This window comes from Miniopterus schreibersii (genome assembly GCF_964146895.1).
Source record: "Miniopterus schreibersii genome assembly, chromosome: 2".
NCBI classification, from domain to species: Eukaryota; Metazoa; Chordata; class Mammalia; order Chiroptera; family Miniopteridae; genus Miniopterus; species Miniopterus schreibersii.
In genome coordinates this window covers 80,203,496-80,229,336 of record NC_138102.1, presented here as the reverse complement: position 1 = coordinate 80,229,336, position 25,841 = coordinate 80,203,496, and the positions used below count along the sequence as shown (strand labels likewise).

At 36.7% G+C, this 25,841-nt stretch overlaps 1 protein-coding gene across 1 annotated transcript in view; it reads right to left on the bottom strand.

The window, feature by feature from the left end:
* LHFPL6 (LHFPL tetraspan subfamily member 6) overlaps positions 1–25,841 on the bottom strand; it is a 244,932-nt gene that overhangs the window by 110,062 nt on the left and 109,029 nt on the right. The window lies entirely within an intron of this gene.

Genomic DNA, 25,841 nt, shown 5'->3' with positions numbered 1-25,841 from the left:
GACTGAGAGTCCTAGCAGATCTACCTAATACATAGACACAAACCCAAATAGGCAGCCAAAATGGGGAGACAAAAAAACACACTCCAAATGAAAGAACAAGAGAAGTCTCCAGAAAAACAGCTAAATGAAATGGAGATTAGCAATCTATCAGATATAGAGTCCAGATTACTGATTGTAAGGATGCTCAACACCATGAAAAAAAGATATGGAAACTATGAAAACTGACCAGTCAGAAATGAAGAATGACAACAGAAATAAAGAATACAATAGAAGGAATAAACAGTAGATTAGAGGAAGCTAAAGATCAGATCAGCGAATTAGAAGACAGTGTACAAAAAATCACTCATTCAGAGATCCAAAAAGAAAAAACAATTGAAAAACAGGAAGATAGTCTAAGGAAGCTGTGGGACAACATACACCATAATAATATTCACATGATAGGAGTGCCAGAAGATCTAAAAAGTAAGCAAGGGTTAGAGAACCTGTTTGAAGAAATAACGGCAGAAAACATCCCTAACCTGGTCAAAGAAAAAGTCACACAAGTTCAAGAGGCACAAAGAGTCCCAAGCAAGAAGAACCCAAAGAGGACCACACCCAGATACATATAATTAAAATGCCAAAAATTCAAGACAAACAGAGAATCTTAAAGGCAGCAGGAGAAAAGCAATCTGTTACCTACAAAGGAGCTCCCAGAAGGCTGTCAGCTGACTTCTCACCAGAAACTCTACAGGCCAGAAGGGAATGGCATGAAGTATTCAAGGTAATGTAAAACAAGCATCTGAAACTAAGACTACTCTCTCCAGCAAGGCTATCATTCAAAATATATGGTGAAATAAAGAGCTTCCCAGGCAAAAAAAAGGCTAAAGGAGTTTATCATCACCAAATCAGCATTGCAGGAAATGTTAAAGGGACTGCTGTAATTAGAAGTAGAAATAGAAGCACTGCAAGAAATGTTAAAGGGACTGCTGTAATAATAAGAAGAAACAGAGAGAGAAATAAAGGCATAAAGAATTAAAATGGCAATAAATAAGGACCTATCAATAATAACTTTACATACTTTAAGGGAGAAATCAACAGCAATACAGTCATCAACTTTAATTCCTCTGACTTCTCTGGATAGGTCTTCCAGACAAAAAGTAAACACAGTAACAGTGACTCTAAATGGCACACTAGATCAAATAGATTTAATTGATATTTACAGAACATTTCACCCCAAAGATGCAGAATATACACTCCTCTCAAGTGCACATGGGTCATGCTCAAAGATAGACCACATATTAGGACACATAACAAGTCTCTACAAGTTCAAGAAAATTGAAATCATATCAAGCATCTCAGGTCACAAGGGCATGAAATTAGAAATCAACTACAGTAAAAACACTCAAAAACATTCATACACATAGAGGCTAAATAGCATGTTATTAAATAATGAATGGGTTACCAATAGGATCAAGAAAGAAATCAAAAACTTCCTGGAAACAAATGAAAATGAATACATAACAACTCAAAATCTATGGGACACAGCAAAAACAGTCCTAAGAGAGAAAATCATAGTACTACAGGCCTACCTGAAAAAGCAAGAAAAATTTTTAGTAAACTATCTAAGTCTACAACTTAAAGAATTAGAAAACTCCCTTGTGAAGCCATCCAGACCAGGGCTTTTGTTTGCTGGGAGTTTTTTTTGTTTGTTTGTTTGGTGTTTTTTTTAAATTACTGCTTCGATTTCACTACTTATTATTGGCATATTCAGGTTTTCTGATTCTTCCTGATTCACTTTTACATAATCTCACTCATATGTGGAATCTAATAAACAAAACAGACTGAAGAACAAAATAGATCTGGAGACACAGAAGCATGGAACAGACTGATGAATCTCAGTGGGAAGGTAGGGGTGGGGAAGTGGGTGGGGAGAGATTAATCAAAGAACTTATATGCATATATGCACAACCCATGGACACAGACAATAGTGTGGTGAAGGCTTGGAAGGGGGGTTGGATGCGGGGTGGAGGGGATCAATGGGGGAAAAAAGAGGATATCTGTAATACTTTCAACTATAAAGATAAATTAAAAAAAAATATCTCCAGTACAGAACAGAAACACAAGTGAGAACATATGGATTAGATCAAGTTAGAAGTGATATTTTGGGTCCAATTAAATCTTTCCAGTGGTAATTTTTATACAAATTAATGAATATAAGGGACCTATGCTAGCAAACACACCTTATATAAAAGGGCAAATGATCATCATCATTTCATATTTGACAGGGAATAACAAAGCAAAAGTAGTTAACTAAACCAAAACGGAAGTCAAATAAAATTGAAGATAAACTCATAACCTAAAGTTGCTAAAGATTATTAATACTGAATTTTGGGTGAATTGTAGTAGTTCACTCCATATGAAAGAGTGCATGTAAAAAAAAAAACCAAACCCAGCCTATGTTTTAATATCAAACTGCTACAAAAAATGTAAAAAAGTCCAAATCCGCAATTATTTAATTCTGTTAAATTAAGGGTATTAACTAAATATGTAACTAATTATGATTTTTATTTCTGTAACATTTGAAAAACTGACTGCAAATAAATTCAAATAGCAGGGAAAAAGACAGTGTTTAGTCAAACCTAATACCATAATTTGGGTTTTTAACATTTAGTCACTACAGAAACAAAGTATATGACCTATTTCCAGAGAACTGGAAATTGTGCACTTGTTTCTTTTCTTAATAACATACAATGGGAGGAAACATGGTCTTACCATATTCAGGCTAATTATCCTGAAATGAGATCTCAGACTCACATACTGAAGGAGTCCTTCAGATAACTCAGTGTGTATTTTATCTGGAGTACTGTCTCCTAATAGTGGCACTTATTGGCTATAGAAGAACAAAGAGCCAGTAATCTTTAGGGATAGCTGCTGTCAAACAACATAAATCAAGGACCAGGATTAATTAACTAACTTGAGTAGTAAAGACCGATTTGGTTGCTATGGCAATAAAGGAAGGGTTGAAGATCTGATCACCTGAGCGATTTCTTATTCTCATGGGATTTCAAAGAAATCAGAAACCACAAAGAGAAAAACACCAGGTTATTGACTGTAGCCATAAAATAATAATACTTTGCACTCGCTTCTCTTCTGAAGCATTTAAATAGATTTATCAATACTAATTTTAGAGTGGCCCCAGACAGGTAGTGGCTTCTCAATCTATTATTAACAAGACATTCAGCCAGGCAATTCCTAGACACTATGTGGGAGCTCAAAAATTCTAGGGTCTTCCTGTCTTTGTAGCCTCTAGAGAACTCACTTCCCTAACTTAGGAACTACTTTCCCAACACAGTCAAAGGTTTCAAACATCTGCTAACCAATTAATGCAATCTTAGGTTAAAGAAAATGAGAGTCCCACTCTTCTAAGATCATAACCCCCATTATTGCTGTTCTCCATCGTGACAATATATTCCAGGAGGAATGGTTAGGAGCTAAGCACAGTATGTTACTAGGGATGTTTGTCTGGAAAAGACAAACTGGGAAATTATTTTATAATTTTTGTCTGAAAATATCTGAAATGTTCATTGGTAGGAAAAAAAGATCAAACTTATCCTACACGGTTTCAAGGGATAGAATTTCAGGACTGTTTCAGAGAACAGAGGCAGCACATTATAAGAATCCAGGTTTTGAATCAGCATGAAGACGAAAGGAGTCAGCTTCAGAGAGAGAGAGAGCGAGAGACATCCTTTCACTGAAACACGGTCCAGCAGAGGCCAGTAATGACCTATTTAGGATGCTTGTTTGGAAGATTGCCTCTCATTGCTCAGAAGATTTGGCTAGTGGAGCCTCAGTGGTGGCTTCCTCTAGACTGTGGCCCTAAGTGTGGTGCTGCTGGGTACACTATTCACTCCCCTTCTTGGAGCACTGCCCTCTATGCTTTTCGAAAAAAATATTTCCCTACTGAATGCCAGTGTTTCAATCCAGTGTTTATGGAGAAAGGCCACTTCTCTCCATTCTTCAGCTCTGTACTTTTCACTCAAAAGAGAGATTTGCAAAAATTATTTAGGAATTCAGCTAAAATATTTGTATCCAAGCATGTTTGATTGATTGATTGATTTTCCTAAGATCCTTTCAATACTGCCTCATAATTCTAGACCTTCCCAGATTGAGAAAAATGGAACACTCAGTCATAACCAGAAGAGGAGAGAAGAGGAAGATGTCCTGGTTCAGATTCACCTCCACCTGACAGCAGCACAAATTTAAGTCAGTAAATACTAGTAATTCACTGGCACATGCAAAGAACTGTTGTGAGAAAAGCAGGGATGAATATTTGTCTGCATTTACACCTCATCATCTTGCACAGATTTGAAGCACTTTATGAATTTGATTAATACATAGTCTCTGATTTCACAAAGTTCACAGAGTCATAAGAGAAATGAGATCAAAGTAGTCAAAGTATCCTCCCTTATATGGTACTTATTTAGGGAAGTCGTATAATTAGTAGCTTGGGGCCCAGGCTTTGGAATAAGATGGCCTGGACTGAAATAACTCAGTCAATGACAAATTATGTGACCCTAGGTAATTTGGAATATCTTCTCATTTTATAGCATCTACAAAAGTAATTAAAGTCCTTGTTCTTCACTCACATCTCTGTATAAAATAAGTAATTAATGAGATTATAGAAGACTCCACAGTTTATCAGCAAACATCTTTCCTGACCAAATCTTGTGTTTATCAAATTATGACAAGGCAGAATAAATTAACTTTGTTGTTCTTATGTAGGTTTTTCTAAGTAACTTTTAGGTAACCATATATTAAATACATAAAGGCTAAGCAGAGAAATTCTGTATTATCTTTATTCATCTATTCACTTTATTTTATAAGTCCTACATTACTTTCTATAAACAAATCTTTGTTACTTAGTGACAAAGTGATGAAGACAACACAGAGATCTGCCATAGTAAAAGAATAAAAGGTGAGTTCTGATAAAATTAGACAAAGGGCTAGAGCATTTAGGATTCTTATTTACAAAGGGAATCTGGGTTTATTCTTCGTTATCTCTTTTGTGTCCCCACTCTATAGCACCTGCTCCCCTTTAGTATCTTTCTTCACCTATGATTCCTATCTTTCTTTTGGAGCCTAAGTTTCCTGACTTTGGTTAGTAAGTTTTATTTGTATTTTAATTCCTAATGTTTACTACAATGCCTAACCTATAGAAAGCATTTCATATGCATTTGTTGAAAAGATGAGTTGAATCTCCTACTAACCATTTACAATATTCATTTCTCATAGTTCTTTTTTCATTTATTGCAGTGACATTGGTTAATAAAATTTTATAGGTTTCAGAGGTATAATTCTGTAATACATCATCTGTATATTGTATTGTGTGCTCACCACCCCAAGCAAAGTCTCCTTCCATTACAATTTATCTCCCTTTACCTTCTCCTAATTACCACCTTTCCCCCCTTTCCCTCTGGTAATCACCATACTCTTGTCTGTCTATGAGGTTTTATTATTTGTTTTGTGTGGGGTATTCTGCTTAATTCCTTCACCTTTTTCACCCAACCCCTTCAGTCCCTTACCCTCTGACAACCGTTAGTCTCTTCTCTGTATCTAGGAGTCTGTTTCTGAAACTTGAAACACTAATTCAAAACAATATATACACCCTTATTTCATTGCAGTGTTATTTACAATAGCCAAGATCTGGAAACAGCCCAAGTGTCCATCAGTAGATGAGTGGGTAAAAAAGCTGTGGGACATTTACACAATGGAATACTACTCTCTCATAGTTTTTGAAGGGTGTTTCCATGTCCACAGAGCCAAAGACTCCTCTTGCCTGTCATATTACAATACTTAGTCCTCTTGTTTCTATATTCCTTACATTCAACATCATTAAAGTCTTCCCTAAGCTCTACCATCCACGAAATTCTTGAAATGGCACCTTACTGCTGCCTTTTCCACTAATCTACATAAATTCAAACTTTCACAGTTATCTTCCATAATGCAAACTTCTTGATTAGTATTAGCTGACCTGTGTAAGCCTCTTTATTTCTGATATTCCTCCATCGCTTCTTTCCTACTGCTCTTTAAAAATTTTTTTATTCCTCAATTCATTCCTCCTACTTATCCTTTCATTTTCCATAATAGTGAACATTAAACAGTTCCATTTATAGCTACTATAGAGTAATCATGCATTTCTCCCTGACTTTAATCAATTTGATTTCAGTGAAGTGGTTAGGGACTCAAGCTTAGCTCCGTGCGCCAAACATCTGAAAGATCGTGTAGTATTGAATGGGCCCTGAAAAACAAAATATTGACTGGTTTCCCAAACTGGACCAAAACTCATGAAATATCTTGACATTTCTGTCACCAGCATAATGCCTCTGTAATGAATCTCTTCATTTTTCATCGTGTCTTAAATATGATGTCATGATTTGCACTCTGAAATTCATCAGGATTATTCATAGTCCCCAGGAAATTATCAGAATCCAGCTTCCTGACAAAAATATCCAACATTATCCTTTCATATTCTCATTACCAACCACTTAGGACTTTCCTAAAATGACAAAAATTCTCAGAGGAAAAGAAATTTTTGATTTTTTTCTCTCATCAAAAATATAATCTTGATTTCATAAGAGAATTAACGTTATGATTAGCATCCTCTTTTCACCATTTGTTCAGCTGGAAGATGCCAAAATGTAAGAATAAAAACCTGTAACATTAGGTTCAAAATTCATCACTGTCTTCAGGCCAGCATGACTATGTGAGGCCTAGAAGAACAGTAACTATTCAAGGAGAAAAGTCATACTCATAAAGCTTTCAGCTGTAAGTTACCAGTCACTACAGCATGACACTTGTTAACCCTCTTGCCAGGAGAGCTAGCCTCAAAGAGCTTCAAGTAAGATTCTGCTTTTTGTGTCCTGGGCTCCCAACAGTTTCTTTCCCTCTCTTCTCTACCTCTCTCTCACACTCTCCACCTTACAACACACACACTTATGCTACTGGCAGTCAGGAAGAAATTTAATGTTCAAAATACTCCCAGATTCAATCTTGTAGTCACTCAGTTTATAGTTCTGCCCCGGCCAACTTCTCTATCATAGGTAGACCTCCAAACACCACTCTTTCTCCCTCTTTACCAATATGGTTCATGGTCTTCTGGCTCTTTCCTCCCCCAAAGCTGCTGATGTCTTTCTTCACTGTGTTTCACACATATACAATGTGAGACATATGAGGCTCCCAGATGCTTGTCTACATCTGGGATTGACTCCTAAATCCTACTTACAATGTCCCTGCTTCTTTGCTAACCCTGAAAGCAAGCAAATGGGTAAGTGCTTAGGACTAGACATAAATCAGTAGAAAGTTAGCAGAATATAGTAAGCCCTGGCTTTGGAAGACAACGTAGGCTGATAGAGTGAACTTCTAGTAGAAGTTTGTGGTTTCTGACTGACCAAGTGAGCTACATCTATCACCTTATCAAAGTATAATTAATTTCACAAAGCATATGCTGAATATCTACTGTGCACTAAGCACCTGGGAACCAAAGTTGAAACACAACACATTGTCTCTTTCTAAGAGGCTCTTCCAACCAGTTGTGGTCTCAGGCACAGACACAATCACATTGGAATGGCATTATTACTATAGCAGAAGCACATGAAAGGCAATATGAAAGCACAAATCACCAGCAAGTAATTATGACTAGATGAAGAGTAAAGGAATATAAGGAAGGAACTGAAAGAGGAGGTGAACTTAAAGTGAAATGGCATTTGGAGCTAAATAAGCAAGCTAACAATATCATCATTCTGCTCATTTTTAAAATATAGGTAGAATCAAAGTAAAAATAGTTAGCTAAAATGATAACTTCCTTTCATAAAATTATGTTAAACTAAATGGGCAAGGTTAGCTACTCTTCAATATCTCTCATATCAAATATAACATTTTGTGCTGAGTATATTCAAAGTGCAAAAGAAAGCCATCTAATATATTAAAGCTCCTGCCAAATTTAGAGAATAATGAGCTTCAATTTCAATTTAATTTAGTATTTAGCAATTTATTCTCAGTTTATATTTTGATTTTTTTCACAGTAAACTCTGTAATCATCATTGTGTCAGTTTTTCTATATGATAATTAAACACTGGATCCTAACAATAAATTAAAAAGGAAACTTTTTTTTATTATTAATGCAGACTTTAAATAATCTTAATAAATCAAAATAAAAAAATATTCTCTTTTGTGATTTAATGGATTCCATTTCAGCTACACACACATGCTTCTAATTTACTAAGCAGAGGAAGGGGCACTCCTATAAATTCTTGTTCCATGGTATATGGATGAAAGGCTTTATAATCTTTCTGCCAAATTACACAGGAAAGCCTGATTCTTGGTACAACTTTCTAAATTTGGATTCTAATTTTAAAAAGAAGCTCAGTAAAATAAATCCTGATTTCAAAACAACTTTAATAATTACTCATGTTTTAGATAATGTCTTTCAACTTATAAAGTGTTACTGTAATAATAGTAAACGTTTCAATTAGTGGTCCAAAACAGAAGTCAGATCATCATTCTAGATGCTCCATTCTCACTCTCCAAGTCAGGCCTTAGGACATTTGCTCAATAAACATTCACTGTGAAACCACAATGTGCTAGCAAAGCTCTACTCTAGGCACCATGAGCTACAAAGCAAAATAAGAGGGCCCTTATCCCGAAAGGACTCAGAGACCAGCCAGGGAGAAACCAAGAAAATCAACAACTATAGTGTAGGTGTGGTAAACACAGAAGCTGGGTGTGTTCAATCAGAGTGAAGAAGAAAGTTTTTCTAGAGGAAATGATGCCTCTGCTGATTTTTAAAAGTATGAAGGATAAGGAAATATTGGCTGAGGTGTTGGAGAGAAGAGAAGGTTATGCCAGACAAAGGAGGCACCCATATCTATCATTTCCACTTTTCCACTGGGAAAACATCACTGAAATCTGGCCCTCCTCTCCATCCTGATTGCCACTGATTTATTTCTGACCCTCAGGATTTTCTCCTAGAAGACATTCATAATGAATTCCCTAGAGGATTTTAGGTACCTCTAAGGACTCTGGGTACCTGGTAAGTGGAGGCCTAATGAGGACAGAAAGGAGAGGGTTGTCACTTTACCATGCAGATAGCAATGATGCCTAAGTCGCCTTTTATCCACCCAGCCCACCCAGGAAGTCCTATAAAAATGGCTGCTTTGCAGTCCCAGTGCCTCAGAGACTCTCTCAAGCCTCTTTGCTTCCCAACCTCAGTTCTGAACCCCCTGCCCGTAGATTTATCGGGAACACATACAGATCTGCTGCTCAGTTAGATTTTAGCTGGTTTTATGTTATATATTGATATTCATGCATGTATTGTACCATATGTATTACATATTGGTTAATATGCCTAAAATCATATAGTTCTTCACTTTTTACATTTGACTTCTTTCATTTAGCATGATAGTCTCAAGATCCATCCTCACAGATGGCGGTATTTTATTCTTTCTTGTGGCTGGGTAGTATTCCCTTGAATATATGTACCACATCTTCTTCGAAGGACACTTAGGCTGTTCCCACATCTTGGCTGCCATGTATAATGCTGCAATGAACATAGGGGTACATATATCTTTATGAATAAATGGTTTCAAATTTTTTGGGGAGATACCCAGAAGGAGAGTTGCTGGGTCAGATGATAACTCTACTCTTAGTATTCTGAGGAACCTACATACTGTTTTTCATAGAAGCTCTATCAGTTTACATTCCCACCAGCAGTGGATGAGGGTTCTTTTTCCCCCCATCCTTTCCTTGTTATTCCTTGTCTTATTGATAATATCAGTTCTAACAAGTGTGAGGTGGTGTCTCATTGTGGTAATTTGCATTTCCCTTATAGCTAGTGAAGTTGGGCATCTTTTCCTATATCCATTTGCCATTTTCTATGTCTTCTTAGGAAAGTGTCTGTCGAGGTTCTAGCCCCCATTTTTAAAAATTGATTTGAGAGAGAGGAAGGGAAAAAGAGAGAGAGGGAGAGAGAGAGATCGATCATTGATTTGTTGTTCCACTTATTTGTACATTCACTTGTTGATTCTTGTATGTGCCCTGACTGGAGATGGAACCCGAAAACTTGGCATATCTGGACGAAGCTCTAACCAACTGAGCTACCTGACCAGGGCAGTCCTAGCCCATTTTTTAACTGGATTTTGTTATTGTTGTTGTTGAGTTGTATGTATTCTTTATATATTTTAGATCTTAGCCCCTTATCAGAGGTATTGTTTGCAAATATCTTCTCCCATTTGATTGATTGCCTTTTTGTTTTCTTGACAGGTACTTTTGCTTTGCAGAAGCTTTTTAATTTGATGGAGTCCCATTCATCTGTTTTTTAAAGAATTTATTGTTGAAAGTATTACAGATGTCCCCTTTTTGCCCCCATTGACCCTCTCCAGCCCACTCTAACCCACACCAGGTCTTCACTGCACTATTGTCTGAGTTCATGGGTTATGCATATATGTATATACGTTCTTTGGTTCATTTCTTCCCACTCCCCAACTCTCCCCTTCCCTCTGAGATTCATCAGTCTGTTCCATGTTTCTATGTCTCTGGTTCCATTTTGTTCCTCAGTTTATTTTGTCCTTTAGATTCCACACATAAGTCAAATCATATGATATTTGTCTTTCTCTGCCTGGCTTCTCTCGCTTAGCATAATACTCTTCAGTTCCACCCATGCTGTCTCAAAGGGTAAGAGATCCTTCTGTTTTACAGCTGCATAGTATTCCATGATATAAATGTCCCACAGCATTTTTATTCACTCATCTACTGATGGGCACTTGGGCTATTTCCAGATCTTAGGTATTATAAATAGCACTTCTTTGAACATAGGGGTGCATATATTTTTTCTGACTGGTGTTTCAAGCTTTCCTTAGAAGTGGGATCTCTGGGTCAAATGGCAGTTCCATTTTTAATTTTTTGAGGAGACTCCATACTGTCTTCCATAGTGGCTCCACCCTACACAAGAATGAACTAAAAATGAATAGAAAACTTAAATGTAAGTAGTGAAACCATGAAAATCCTAGGCAGCAAAACCTCAGACATCTCTGGTAGCAATATGTTTGCCAATACATCTCCTATGGCAAGGAAAACAAAGGAGAAAATAAATAAATGGGACTACATCAAAATAAAAAGATTCTGCACAGCAAAAGAAACCATCACCAAAATTAAAAGAGATCCCACTGTATGGGAGAACATATTTGCCAATGATGTATCTGATAAGGAGTTAATTTCCAAAATATATAAAGAACTCATACAACTTAACAAAAGGAAGACAAACAATCCAATTAAAAAATGGGCAAAGGACCTAAATAGACATTTCTCCAAAGTGGACATACAGATGGCCAAGAGACATGAAAAAATGCTGGATGTCACTAATTATCAGAGAGATGCAAATTAAAACAACAATGAGGTATCATCTCACAGTTGCCAGAATGGCTACCATCAACAAATCAACAAACAAGTGCTGGCAAGGATGTGGAGTAAAGGAAACCCTAGTGCACTGCTGGTGGGAATCCATTCATCTATTTTTGCTTTTATATCCCTTGCCTTTAGGGTCAAGTTCACAAAAACCCCTCTGAGACTCAGGTACATAATTTTAGTACTTATATTTTCTTGTCTCAGGTTTTATATTCAATTCTTTAATCCATTAGGAGTTAATTTTTATGTGTCAGATAGCAGTCTAGTTTCATCCTTTTGCATTTGGTTTTCCAGTTTCCCCCTTGTGTGTTGTGGTGGATGGTGTCTGCAGTATTTGTGGGCCAACTGCATCACCTGTTATGAGATGTGCTGCCACCACAATACCTTACAATTTTGGTGGGCATTTCAAACCATTGTATTCTGGCATCAATGTCTGCATTAAAAATAACAACAGAGAATGTATTTCTTATTTCTTCATGGCTTAATTTTTATAAAATTGGACCAACTAATCAAATTGAAAGGATTGCCCCTCAACTTGGTTATGATCATGAAAAATTTGTAAGCACATCTGATCTTATAGTGGTCAAGACAGCACAAATGTCTTTTTAGAGTAAGACAGGAAATAATTCCAGGAACATCTTTTGAGCATTGAGGCAACCCTTGGCAGAAGTTGATCTAAAAGTACTTTTTCTAAATTCATAGGGAAGGTCTGCCCTGGCTGGTGTGGCTCAGCTGGTTGAATGTTGTCCCATGCACCAAAAGGTCTCTGGTTCAATTCCCAGTCAGGGCACATGCCCAGGTTTTTGTTTTGTTTTGTTTTTTAAATATATCTTTATTTATTTCAGAGAGAGGAAAGGAGAGGGAGAGAGAGAGATAGAAACATCAATGATGAGAGAGTCATTGATCGAGCCCACAACCCGGGCATGTGCCCTGACCGGAAATCGAACCCCGATCACCTGGATCCTAGGTTGATGCTCAACCGCTGAGCCACGCCTGGCCAGGCCCAGGTTTTGGTTTTGATCCCCAGTAGGGGGCATGCAGGAGGCAACCGATTAATGCTTCTCTCTCACTTTGGTGTCTCTCCCTCCCTCTCTCTTCCTCTCTAACATGAATAAAAACATACTTTTTAAAAATTAAACTCATAGGTCTTTGATCCCTTCCACAGAGGGGTTCAACAAACCACAAGTTAAGACAGGAAATGCAGAACTTTCCAGAGTTATCTCAAGTTCACTACAAAGCTACTGCGTGATAACACTTTGAAATAAAAAAACAGACAGAAATAAAAAGAAAGAACACAGTAGGAAGAGATAATAGAAATGCCATCAACAGTAAGCAGCACTCTGTGCAGACTGGGTCAAAAAACATGTTTTAAGGGCAGATTGACATTAACAATCCCCTACGACTAACATGAGCACACTTCAACACGCAAGTGGCAAGGCAAGGACTACCAAGGAGCCCAAAATGCATCATCATGGATCCAAGCATGTTTTTGTTGTATTTCATAGCCTGATTGATTTTTTAAAGTAAATTAGCACTTTCCCATGTTATTGGAAACCCTGCAACAAGTTAATATGATAAACTAAAAAAAAAAGATAAATAAAAATAAAGGAAAACTCTACCCATAATTCCACAAGCATAGGAAACCCCCATTAATATTTTGGCACAGATTCTTCCAAATGTTTCAGTTTGAAGAAGGTCTCCTTCAAAGACAAGAGAACGAAAAGTACAAAGAGAGAAATCTGAAACTGGATCTGGACTATGAGATATGTAATGTTATACTCTTGAAAAAAGGTTTTTATGAATATGTCATTGAAAGTACTTACCATCCAAAACACATGACAGTTACATCTAAATTTTATAGCATCCTTTTTTAAGTATGTTTTTATTGGTTTTAGAGAGACAGGGAGAAAGAGAAACATCGATGTGAGAAACATCAATCGGTTGCCTCCCATACACCCTCAACCTGGGCATGTGACCTGACTGGAAACTGGCAACCTTCTGGTGCACAAGATGGTGCCAACCAACTGAGCCACACTGGCCAGGGCAATTTTATAGTGTCTTGATATAGAAGCATCTATATTCATATATTTATATAAATATAAGTATGTATAGTTCATGCAGAGCATCTGTTTACTATTATTCTGCTCAACTGGCCCTGTCATTTGTCCACTGTTGTCCCAAGATAAAGGGCCTTTTACGCTATTGTTAAGGAGGAGAGATAGCAAGACAACCCCCATAAAAGAAGGCCATTTACTGTTACCCCAGAAGGACTTGTCTTAGGTGGTAGCTTGTGAATAGGTCTCAGAGAAAATGCCACAACAGGAATATCTTTGTGTGGGCCACTAATCTCCTTACCTCTCCTAGGGACTCCATGGTTTAAGAGATCAACCCTTCATCATTCAAAAGAAAAATTCCTGTAGAAAGACTTACAGATGGTAAATCAAACGAGAATTAGGCAAACTATTATATCACTATGTAATGATTATTAACATGAAGTAAAACACAAGACTACAAGCTTATCTCTTATTATTAAATAACAAAATCTTAGAATCATATAATTTGAAGGTCCAGAAAAGGTACATAATACAATGCTATTTTCATATTGAAAACTGGAATAACTAAATATTCATAGCAGAATGAATGAGTATGTCATAGCCATAGAGAGAAGCACTATTTAGCTATTAAAATTATATTTACTGGCATGGATAATTTCATCTAATGGATTATATATTTATATGTCCATAAGTGACTGGATATGTGGCAAATTATTAATGAGTATTATGGATTAGTTTTCCCTCTTATTTTAGTTTGCCTATACTTTTAAGTTTGCTCAACTACTATTTAGTTTTGTAATAAAAAATATTTTCAAGAATGTCTAACAACACAGGCAAATGCTAATTTTATGATAGTTATTTAAAAAAGCAGGCAATGAAAAACTGGATGTGATTAGAATATAGTGTCTTAGTTCATAGTAAAAAAGGACTAAAGGAAAATACTTTAAAATATTTGTTCAATAATCATTCAACGCATATTTATTAAGTACTTGCTTCATACTAAGCACTGTTGTATTATTTCCTGAGTATAAAGTGGTAAATAAGATGGGTGAGGTGGCTGCATGCCTAGAGCTTACATTCTAAATGAATAAAATACAATGATCATGTAATTAAAGAAGCACCGTCTCTTTGGATACCAGGTGCCGTGAAGAAAATGTAACAGACACTCTGTATGTGATGGAAGGTGAGTGGGAGGAATGGGGATACTTTAGACTGTTTTGAAGAAAGATTTCTGGGATGGAACCAAAATGGTAGGGACAAGCCAGCATGTGCAGATACAAGGACATGGAGGAATAAGTAATAACAAGGGCAATGGCTCCTAGGTTAAATAAGCTTGTAAGGGCTGGAACACAGGGAACAACGGGGTGGGGACACTGGTACAGGAAGCATGCAGAAGAAGAGGCAAAGGTCAGATAATGCGAGGCGACGGCAATGAGTCTGCATTTTATTTTAGTTAATAAGAAGTCATTGTAAGATTTTAAAAAGGGTGTGACCCCATTTGAGTATTTGCTGATGGAGTGAAGGTGAAGTTTGGGAGAAGAAGAGACATCAGACATGACTCCAAAGTTTGGAGCTATGGCTAGATGGTGGTGCCATACTTTGATGACCACAAACAGAGGGACACACTTTAGAGTGGTGAAATATGGATCTACAGACCCGAAGTTCGTTTGGCCATGTTTTGTTGTACATACCATGGAAAGGGCCTAGTAGGCAACTGGCTACCTGAAGCTCCGTGCAGAGGAGGGGATTGATGAAAAACTTAGGAATGATTAGCACGTAGATGACATTTAGAGCACAGTTCTGGATGGAATCACATGAAAAGTGCAAATAGAGAATATTCGAGAAGAATCAATCTTGTCCAAATTAATAGGTCAAACAGAGAAAAATAAGGAAAATACTTAGTAAGTTATCAAGAAGATGAGGAAGACATGATATCTTGGAAGATGAGCAGAAAGACTATTTTAAGAAGAAATAATCAGTATGTCAAATGTTGTACAGAGATTCAGTAAAATGGGATAGAGAATTATCAACTGCATTTACAACCGTGAGGTCATGGGTGACCTGGACAAGGCAGTTTTAGTAAAGTGACAGAGAAGGAAGGCTCACTGGAGCAGGATGAGGGAAGGGGAGGAGAGGAGGAAGCAGAGACAACAAATATAGAAAACTCGGTGGTATGGAAGCTAGCAAGGTAGTAGCAGTTGGAAGGGAAAACTGGAGTTTCATTAAAGGAGAGAGGTATAAAAGCTGATGGAAAGAAAAGGCGTTAGGCAACAAGGCTCCGGTGGAGAGGTCACTTCATCCACTGTAACAAAAAGGAAGTGAGAGTTTATGGGACAGATGCAGGCAGCCTGGCAAACGTTGCAAAGGATGGCTGGGCAGCTTCCACCTTTTATCTTTCCAACTTTAATAGTAGTTACCTCCTATGGTTCAGATTATTAACAAATTTTGGTTTTGGGTTATAACACTATTTTGTATTCTCCAAAGATTCTATAATGAACACATATTGCACTCATGACAAAAACAAATATTATTTACAAACCAAATATTGGATGAAATTTAAAACCACACTGGAAACTTTAAAAATAGTAATGTTACATAAGAGATTTGAACATACATTAAAAAGAGGGAACATTTTTTGGCATAATCTCTGCTCCGTTCCAGCTCTCCTAATGTCAAAAATGCTCCCCTCCTTGTCTATTTCTTTCTAGGGGTTGTGTTGGGGTAAGAACTCAAGAAACTGTACCAACCTATGGTAACTTTGGAACTGAACCTGGAAACAGAACTTTTATTTGCCCCAACTAAAGTCTAACATAAAAATGTCACATATACAAAAATAATAGGTCTAGATTACCCCAAACTCCTGTCTATCTGGTCACAATTTTTTTTTTTTTTTAACAGAGCCACATTCTGCTCCTTTTTATCGAATTCTGCCTCAGGCAGAGGCATTTTATGATGTCATGAAGCACAGAATTTATTGGTCTAGATTCTATTTCCTCTTAATTTTTTAGACAAAATACTGATGCTGTTTCCTTCATTGGTTTCAGAATCAAAGTAGACCCAATTTAGGATTTTACAAAAGCACCAAAAATTAATCAGAGAGGAAGAAGATGGAGCTGCCAATGCAAATAACTAATTGACTGAGAAACAGGCAGTGGCTAAGAAAGTCAGCCACTATTTGCTTCCCAGAATCCATCACCCTATTCCTGCTATATCAGAGGGAGGCTTGAGACTAGTAGAGCTCAGTTTGCCTTTTAACATTTAGAGAAGACTTTAGATGTTCAAGGTAGCTTAAATATTACTGATCACAGCCACAAGAATTATTAGTAATCTTTTTAGTTGAATAATAAGTTATTTTTCTGTTTAAAAAAATTCATTCAGAGGAATAAAATTACACGTATACTTTTTAGCTCTACTTTCCAAAGATAGTTTTCTAAATTTCACTTCAGTCTGTTGCAGTTGTAAGAAAATTTAATGACAGGAAACCTTGGCTGGTCAGAAAAATAATTTCTTCAATGAACACATAATCCTGAATTATAAATAGTGTGGATTCTCCTGGGGAAAATCAGCCACTGATGTAAAATCAGCAGCCTTCCTTCCTTTCTTTTCTTCCCTCTCCTTTTATTGTTTTCCCCCCTCCCTTCATGTACCAGAATGATTTATTTCAACATGTAGATAATTTTGCATTAATTCAAACTTCCTCTAAAAGAACAAAGCATCACAGTAGGTGGCTTTAGTCATGAGGGTTTTAAATACCAGCTTTCATCAAATCCACATTTGCGATAAACTACTCTCAGCAATATACTTGGATATATGCAGGAGTTCTCACCTGGTGGAGAAGAGGTGAATATCAAAGTGAGAGGGTGCAGGCCTGTGTGTGGTAGGCGAGTTTTCCCTACAGATTTGTGTATGTGGCTGCCAACCATGGCCCTAACCTTCAGAATTACTGATGCATTTTTCTCCCCTTCTTGGTATGGCAAGAGAGCACTTACTGATATTTACAGTGATGAAAACAAATGACCAAACACGGCAGTTTTCATCTGCAGTCATTCACAATCACTCACTTGTAAGTCTATGGATTTTCCATGGCAAATTTTCAATTCCAGAAAGGTTTCTCCGCTCCTTCAGGGTGACTTTTTCCTTGTTACTCAGTTCTGCTTGGGGATTACCAACTACATTTAACATCAGATTAAGCAAAATGTGAAGGAAGATTAATTATCAGGAAAAAATCATGTCATATACAAAACACAAATAGGAATATTTTGAGTATGTATCATAGTTTGTATTATTAACACCACTTCATAAATGAACAATGCCTAAGAGGCATTTTAATATTCTGACAATTTTATTTGTATATTAGATTCAGAGAAATAGCTTTGGCTATTTTTCAAATATTCTACAATTAATTATCTAATTTATAAGTGATTCAAAGGAAACCTGTTCTTCTCCTAAAATAAAAGACTGCCATCTTTTATTTGTTTCACAAGTCATTAGCAGCACCATGGGAAATGGGAAAGAAACAGGGAAAGGAAGATGAAAAAATAGATCACTTTGTTGCTTACTAGATTTCTGGTAGAATTCTCTAAAGGCAAGACTGGACTAGAAAACAGACTAAAATAAGATTTTGCCATGTTTCAATTATTTACATGTTCCTCGGCTTCCACCACTGTGAATAATCAGGAGCTGGCTAATATGAAGGCAGCTATGAAAATCAGTACATTTTCAGGGAACAAAGGAAATCGGGATAGAACTAAAGGAAAATGATGAATGAGCCCAGTGTTTAAAAATCTAGATATTGCAGTGAAGGAGATTTAACTGGCTTTGACCTTCAATAGCATTTATGCTTGTATCACCAATTTGGCACTTAGCTGGCTTGTGCCATTATTGTTGTTAGTAATAATAACAGTTTATATTTTTTACTATGTTCTAAGCTATGTAAGGCACCTCATAATGTTTATAATCCTCACAACAACCCTCTAAGATAAGTATTGTCATTCCTATTTTACTGATAAGAAAACAGACTCTGGAGTGAGTAACCTGCTCAAGGCCACAAAGTCCATTGGGTCAGTGGCAGCATAAGGGTTGAATGAACGACCTCTAGACCCTCCCCACACAGCTTCCTCGGTGTCAAGTGCAGCTGTCTACAGGTCCTGTTCCTTTTCTTACTGAAAGTAAGTATCCAGTGGAGAGTGAGGGAGGGATCCTGAGTGGAACAAGAACCTGGAAGCTCCATCACTCATTGTCTTCTGTGCTGTGCTGAATAAGTACTATTGATTGAGTCTCCATTTTGGTAGAGGATTTTTGTTTGCCTTAGTGTTGTTTCCACAGAAAGGCCAGCTGCAGCAATGCAGTTGCTATGTGTAGGGATAGTAGTGTTTTTGCTACCAACAAAGGTTGGTATAGTATAGACTGTCAGCTAATATTTTAAAAAATGTATTGCAATCCTTCGCTATTACTTATAAATGGGTAGTATACAAATACATTCCATTTGCCCTCTGGGAGCAGCTGCTGTATCACCCCAAGCGGTCATTGAGCATTACTCCCAATGTCATGACTGCAGTCAGGGTGGCTTGCTCCACTTTAAAGATAGATTTGTCAGGAAGAGAGGCATTGCAATCTGTCACTACAAGTGGAAGTGCAATCTCGCCAGCTGGAAAAGCAGGGGTCACTTTGATCCCCTATTATAGAATACAAAGAAATGTTAACATGTCAAAGTGTCTAACTTCAAAAGCGAAAACAGTTTAGCTCCCCACTGGATTACTCTGCCTCAATAACTTAGAACAAGTTGGTAGCCCTAGAACAGATTGAAATTGTGTCTTTGCTTATAAAAGATTACTAAAAGTTGGTTGAATGTTCTTGACAATCCATTCAATGATACTTAATCAGCACGTGACAGAGACTCTCGTACAAAATCTCCTGAGGCAGCCCCAGCTTACACAGGGTCAACGCTCAACTCAATGAACTTGCATATTTGCCCTTTTTAGTCAAAGAAAGATACGTAGTTAACTCACTGATAAATGAAATGCCAACTGTTTGTCAGAAACTAAGCATATAACCTGAGAAGCTTTTGGAAATTATCACTCAGACAATAAGGGCCACTCTGGAAAGGCTATCTTCCAAAAATTGTTCAAAATGATAAATGGATCATCAGTCAGTTTGGGCAATTCTATACGCCCCTATAACATTATTCAAGAAACGCACAGAATATGGAATAGAGATTCCTCAATTCTCAAAAATCTTATAGTGCCTTTTTGGCTTAATTTTTAGTAAACAAACGAGCAATCTTTCCATTTTTAGTAGACAAAGGAGCTTCAGCCTGGAGCTCTCCAGTCCTGATCTAGCTGCACCACTGGTTTCCTAAGTGACCTTGAGCAAAGCACTTAACCTTCTTGCATTTTAGTGTGTCCAACTGTGAAATAAGAAAGATAATGACAACAATAATAAGGCTCAACACCTACATACCTCATTGAAGTGTTTTATGAATTAATCATATTGGGCTTTGAAAGTGCTTTTATGCTTTAAAAACATTCACGAACAGTTAGCAAATTGCCGCATTAATTAATACATATGGTCCATAGAATTGCATCAGAGACTTTGCATGATAAAGTGCATGCAGGTTACTCTGTGGGCAAGACTTTAGGTAACATAAAAAGTACAATGTTATTTAACTGCTTTTGCTATTATTTCCCCCAGTTTAGTGAGAATTGTAAACCTAACTAAGTAAAAGATCAGCCTTTGACAGCTTTAATGAGAGCTCTGAGAACAGGTAATGGATAACTGGCGAAGTGAGTCTCCCCTTTATCCCAGCAGTTTGTCCTTGTACCCACTCCCACCCTTAACACTATCACGATGGCCTCCTCGCTCCCTCTTCATCGTATCAAATCCTTCTTTCCCATCACAGATGAAACTTCTAAGGCAGATTCAGGTTAGATAAACCCTGCTTCTATTATTCTAGCCACATGAAGAAAATCTTCACTACCAAATGAAGCCATAATTGTCACGTTAGACCATGTAATACATTGCTCATTGCAATTAATTCGATCCTGACACGTGACCCCCATAGGACTGTCAGTGTCTAGGTACCAGTCCCTAGACCCCCACTTCCTGAAGAGTAACGTGAGTGCTCAGTAGCAGACCTCTCAGATTCGTGATCATGCAATGAATGGTGCTGATTACTTTTAAAACAGTCTTTAGATATTTATCATGGTGCAAGTTTTCAAAAATAAATTGTCACCAATACCCACTACTTACAGTCAACATCTGTGATTTGATAGATAATGCTTCAGATTCTATGTTCTTCATGAATTTGGAAGATGTTTACAGAAGCTTCCTTAATGGAAACCTGTTCAGTTGATGTGGCTCCTGTGCCTTGCTTTCTTGATCTGTTGGCTTTACTTTTCCTTTTGCTTCAATTCCCATGTGTGATCTGCCCCAAATCATTTAAAGACTCCTATCTCTCCTCTCTTATGAAAACATATCTGCTAACAAAGTGTTCAGTACTGATATGCTCTTTACTGAGGAGGGTTTTGTGGTTGACTTTCACATTATAACTAGTATGCAAAAGTCATTGAACAATGACATTAGGACCTAAATGCTAACCATTGGAAGATCTAGGAAACTACTGTATGACCTTTGAGTAATTGCTTTGCAAAGCTGACAGTTTCTTCTATTTCATGAGCTAAAGAATCTCTTTGATGAAGCAACGACCTGGAAGTCAGGGGATCGGGATTTTGGTCCCAGGGCTGCCCCAAAACAGGAGCAGACGGACCTTGGACAACATACTTGTTCCCTAAGCCGACGTTTCTTCAAAAGGGTTGAATGTGATAATCTCTCAGCTCCCTGTTGATCTTAAAATATATGTATAATAATATGATTCCATGAATTTTCATACTCATGTTTATTTAAAAGATATACAAAGGAATGAAGAAATTTGCTATGGTTGGGGTTTTTTTAATGACTAACTCTGATTTTCTATGCAACCTCTGGAGAGCTGAGATAATGTATACACTTCTATTTAGAGATCCACAAAATGAAAACAAAACAACAGTGCACATTAATAAGAAAAGTAGCAGACATAAAAGTAAAAGCAAGCACCAATTTAAATAAAATCCAAACTGCTGTTCCTGTCCCAGAAGTTGGAAAGCTAGAAACAAAAAAATAAATAATAGCTAACAAAAAAAAAAAAAATAGATAAAATAATGGAATACAGAAGATCCTGTGGGGAATTTGGCTTCTCTTTCTACCTTTTTTCCTTTCTATTCACTGACCTCAAAAGATACAAGAATTGTTTAGGCATATTTTTTAATGCCCTAAATACAGAGAACAGAGCCCCAATAAAAGTATACGCCAAAAGGGGACTAAATCCATTTACCTGATAGGGAAACAAAGCAGGTTAGACAAAACCATAGTCTCTAACTGAGTACATGAATGAATAAGCCTTATAGGATGCCCAAAAAAGAGACAGTCCTAGCTTTGCTAGTGGTAAGGTATTTCTCAGGTGTATCAGTCTCTCCATTTCCATCAGTTAACTCCATTTCCACTCTGGAAAAATGATGCTGGGTGCAATAAATGCCCATTTGCTGAAGTGTTAAGGGAAAGGACATGGATACTGTCAGTAGTCACTAATGTTGCAATTACCGTTACATCTGTGTCCATGTAATTTGCTGTAAAGCTAACCATCTGCCACAAAATTGCAACTATGATATGTGAACTGATAACACCAACAGTTAAAACAAATAACACTACAAAGTCTTGAGGAAGCTTTAATTATTCATTTAATTTGGAAAGTAAAGCTGGAGAGGGCAGCTGCTAAAGATACAGCTTCTCTTTACTCATTCTTACTTATTTGCTTTTAGAAAATTTTGTTAATGTGATTCTCTTCAGTATTTAATGATCCCTGATTTTCTTGGAAGTCCTATAAAAGATCAGTGTTAAATCCCAATATTTCCAAATATATCAGGCATGTGAGCAAAATATGTGCTCTCTAAAATGAAAAATAAACTCAAACTTCACTAGAATAAGGGTCACTGGTATTTAATGCACTCAAATGGTGCGATTAAAATAAAGATCGTGACTACTGTGTGCCTCTAAATTTAGTTGACAAAAATTTGTGAGTCCTACCATGGCACATTTAAACTACTCTAAGACTTTATATCCTAAAAGAGGATGAGCAAGAAATACAATAAATGTTATGCCATAATGCCATGTAGGCATTACAAATTTTGAGCCATAAGCAAGGAAGAAAAATGACTTCTGATTGGGGAATCAAAGAAAGACTCCGCAGAGTTGGCACTTGAATTGATTTCATAGTCTGAGCAATGAGGGAAAATGACATTTCTGATAGATGGGTTAGCGTAAAAGGTAACTCAGAGGCAAGAAAGAGCAGTGAAAGCTTGGAGATGAGGAACTAGTTGAAGTCATAGATAAGGCCTGAAAGCGAGGTGAAGGATGGGTTATAGAGGGCTGCCTGAAGAGTCTGGATTTTATTTGGAAGTCAAGAGATAAGCTGAAAAACATGTGTTTTTTCAATTGAGGAACCATAAGTTCATTCAACTCTGAGTGAATAAATGAATGAGTTAATGAATGAATGCATTATATATATGCAATTTAGAGCTCACCATTTAAAGAAAAACTGAATTTAGGCAAATGTCTTAATGGGTGAAGATAGAAACTGTGATCTACCACTATGGCTTCATTCCCTGATTACTCCAAATATCAAGACGGTAGAGTACATGAATTGAACAGCTGAAAGAATTGAAGTTTCATTTTCTTAGTGAAGTTGTTAGTGTTATCGTTGCTCAAGAGCTTTAAAAAAGCTAAAAGATGGTAGGACCTTAACACAATCATACATTTAGTTTAATGCTTTTAGAAAGTAATTTTCTGATTATAAAAGCAATACAAATTTCTTATAGGAAGTTTAGACTGTACTAAAATAATAAAGGAGAAAATAAGTTATCTACAATTCTATAACCAAAGGTGTTTACAGTTGAGATAGTGTTATACTTCTTTTATGTCTTCTTTTTTCTGTACCAAAAATATTATATGTAAACTTTTTTCCAAATATGGTAAATTTTTATAACAAAAACTATGTCAGCATTCTTCTAAAAACAATTTCAATAGCTGCCTAATAGCCCATCATGTGAAAATGCCATAATTTATATAACTATTGACAATTTGTATCAAGAGACTTCAACTATCATAGTCTTAAACTAGTAACTCCACTTCTAGGAAAATGTCTTAAGGAAATAATTCTCAGTGGGCAATAAAGAATTATTTATAATTGTGTAAGATTGCTAAAACACTTTAACATGAAATAATGAAAGAATTGTAAATTATGTTACATGAATATTATAAAATATAAAAGTTGTTTAATAAAATTTTAAATAAAATGGAAAATACCTATAAAATTTAGTAAAAAACACAACACAGCACATGACATAGGTAGTATAATCACCAGTTTTAAACTGAAACCAAAACCTGTGCATGAAGCCAAGGTGCGGGGGAGGGGTAGAGGCCTGGGAAGCATATAGCAAAATATTCACAGTGGCTGTCCGTGGCTGAGAGACTAAAAATAAATTTTATTTGCTTCTACCCAATATTTCCACATATTGAAAGTTCTATAATAGACACAGCTGCCTGTTAGGGAGACCATAGTGTAGTGGTGAAGACCACTGGGTGCTCTGATGCTGTCACTAATGTCCTCAGGGAAGACTTCATGGCCCATGGTGACATCCAAGAACAACTCCCTAAAGTTATTTAGGATACTGTGAGACAAGTTTTCCCTATTCCTATATAGAAAAACGAGTGAGTGTGATTTCTAAGCAAACAGATTTAACAGGGAGGTTGAGCACAGGGCACGTTCTGATCTGAGTGGGTCACAAGAACGTGGTGATTTTGCTTAAAACGTTAAGCAACAGTGATAGGATGGTAACTTCATTAAAGAGAAAAATAATTATGTTACCACGTCAAAGAGTCTCAGGTCCCACGGAGGGAATTCTGCAAAGGGTCCCTCATAACACCACTCAAATACATTGGGCATGTGGTATCTGTTCATAATCATGACCACAGGACTAACACAACCACCCATGTGAAGGGGCAGTAAGTGTGACTAAAGCACTTTGGCCTCAAAAGCTATCGTTACCACTTGCAGGACTATTACTAGTACTAGCTGTCTTTCAGTGCGACCCATAAGGAAGGCACCGTGCCAAAACAAATGTTTCTCTGACTGAGACTAAGGACATTCTTTTGCTAATTAATTAGTTCAGAATTTTCTATTTTTACTAACACTGATCATGTGGGCTAGAGAGTGAAAGTCATTTAGCATGAGACTATGAACTGTCATGCTACACCACTCCATATATCATCCTTAGGCATTTAGCTAGAACATGAAATGACTGCATCTCATTTTCCCATCCTACATTGATATTTGTTGGTAAAAGAAAGCAATGCAAAGCAGTTGAACTCAATCAACTTAAAAGAAAAACAGGCCTTCAGAAACAGACATTGTGCATCAAACAAGGAAAAGTCTATTTTCCAAGTATTTTCATTGTGTTGCCTCAAGACCTTGTAACATATTTTACTAACATAAAAATGTATCTCAAGTTATTGGATATCTTTAGATTTTAGGGTGTGGGCCTCTCAGAACCCCTTTACAAAGCTGTAGTCTCAGCTTACAAGCTCTTACACTCTGACCTCTAATTTTATTTAACAAGGCCCAGTGAATCTAGTCAATCATGTCTGAAATTTCTCTTATAATTTGATTTATGATATCTTTCATTTGTATTGCACTTATACTTCTCAAAGCATCTGTTGAGTGATCATAACATTTCACTTATAAGCATAAAGAGAAATTATGCTCATTTTAGAAGCTAGAAGTGAGGAGATAAGAGCTGTGGTATTACAAGAAGCAAGGATGGATCTCCTTTCAACAACCATATTGGGATTTGTTTGTATGGTCACTCCATGACTCAAATATTATAAATTGCTTACTTACTACTTTTCAAAAACTACTGGGCATCAAATTAATATTTATAATGTGTCTACTAAGTGCCAGGCACAGAGCTTGGCTTGGAGATATGAGAAGCTTGTGGGTGTAATTTAAAGATTTTTTTTTTGTAACTCACAAGGTTATACTGATGCATAGCCAATGTTAAGACCAGTAGTGCTGTGGAAGGAGTTCAGGCTTCAGAAACCCAAGTGACCTGGAATTAAAATACTGGCTCAACTGCTTATGAGCTAGATGACCTTGGAGTCATTTTACTTTTCTGCATTTCAGTTTCTTCATCTACAGCCAATGAAGAAAACCTCTAACGGCAAATGTATAGGTAAAATAAGATAATGGCTATAAAGTGGCTG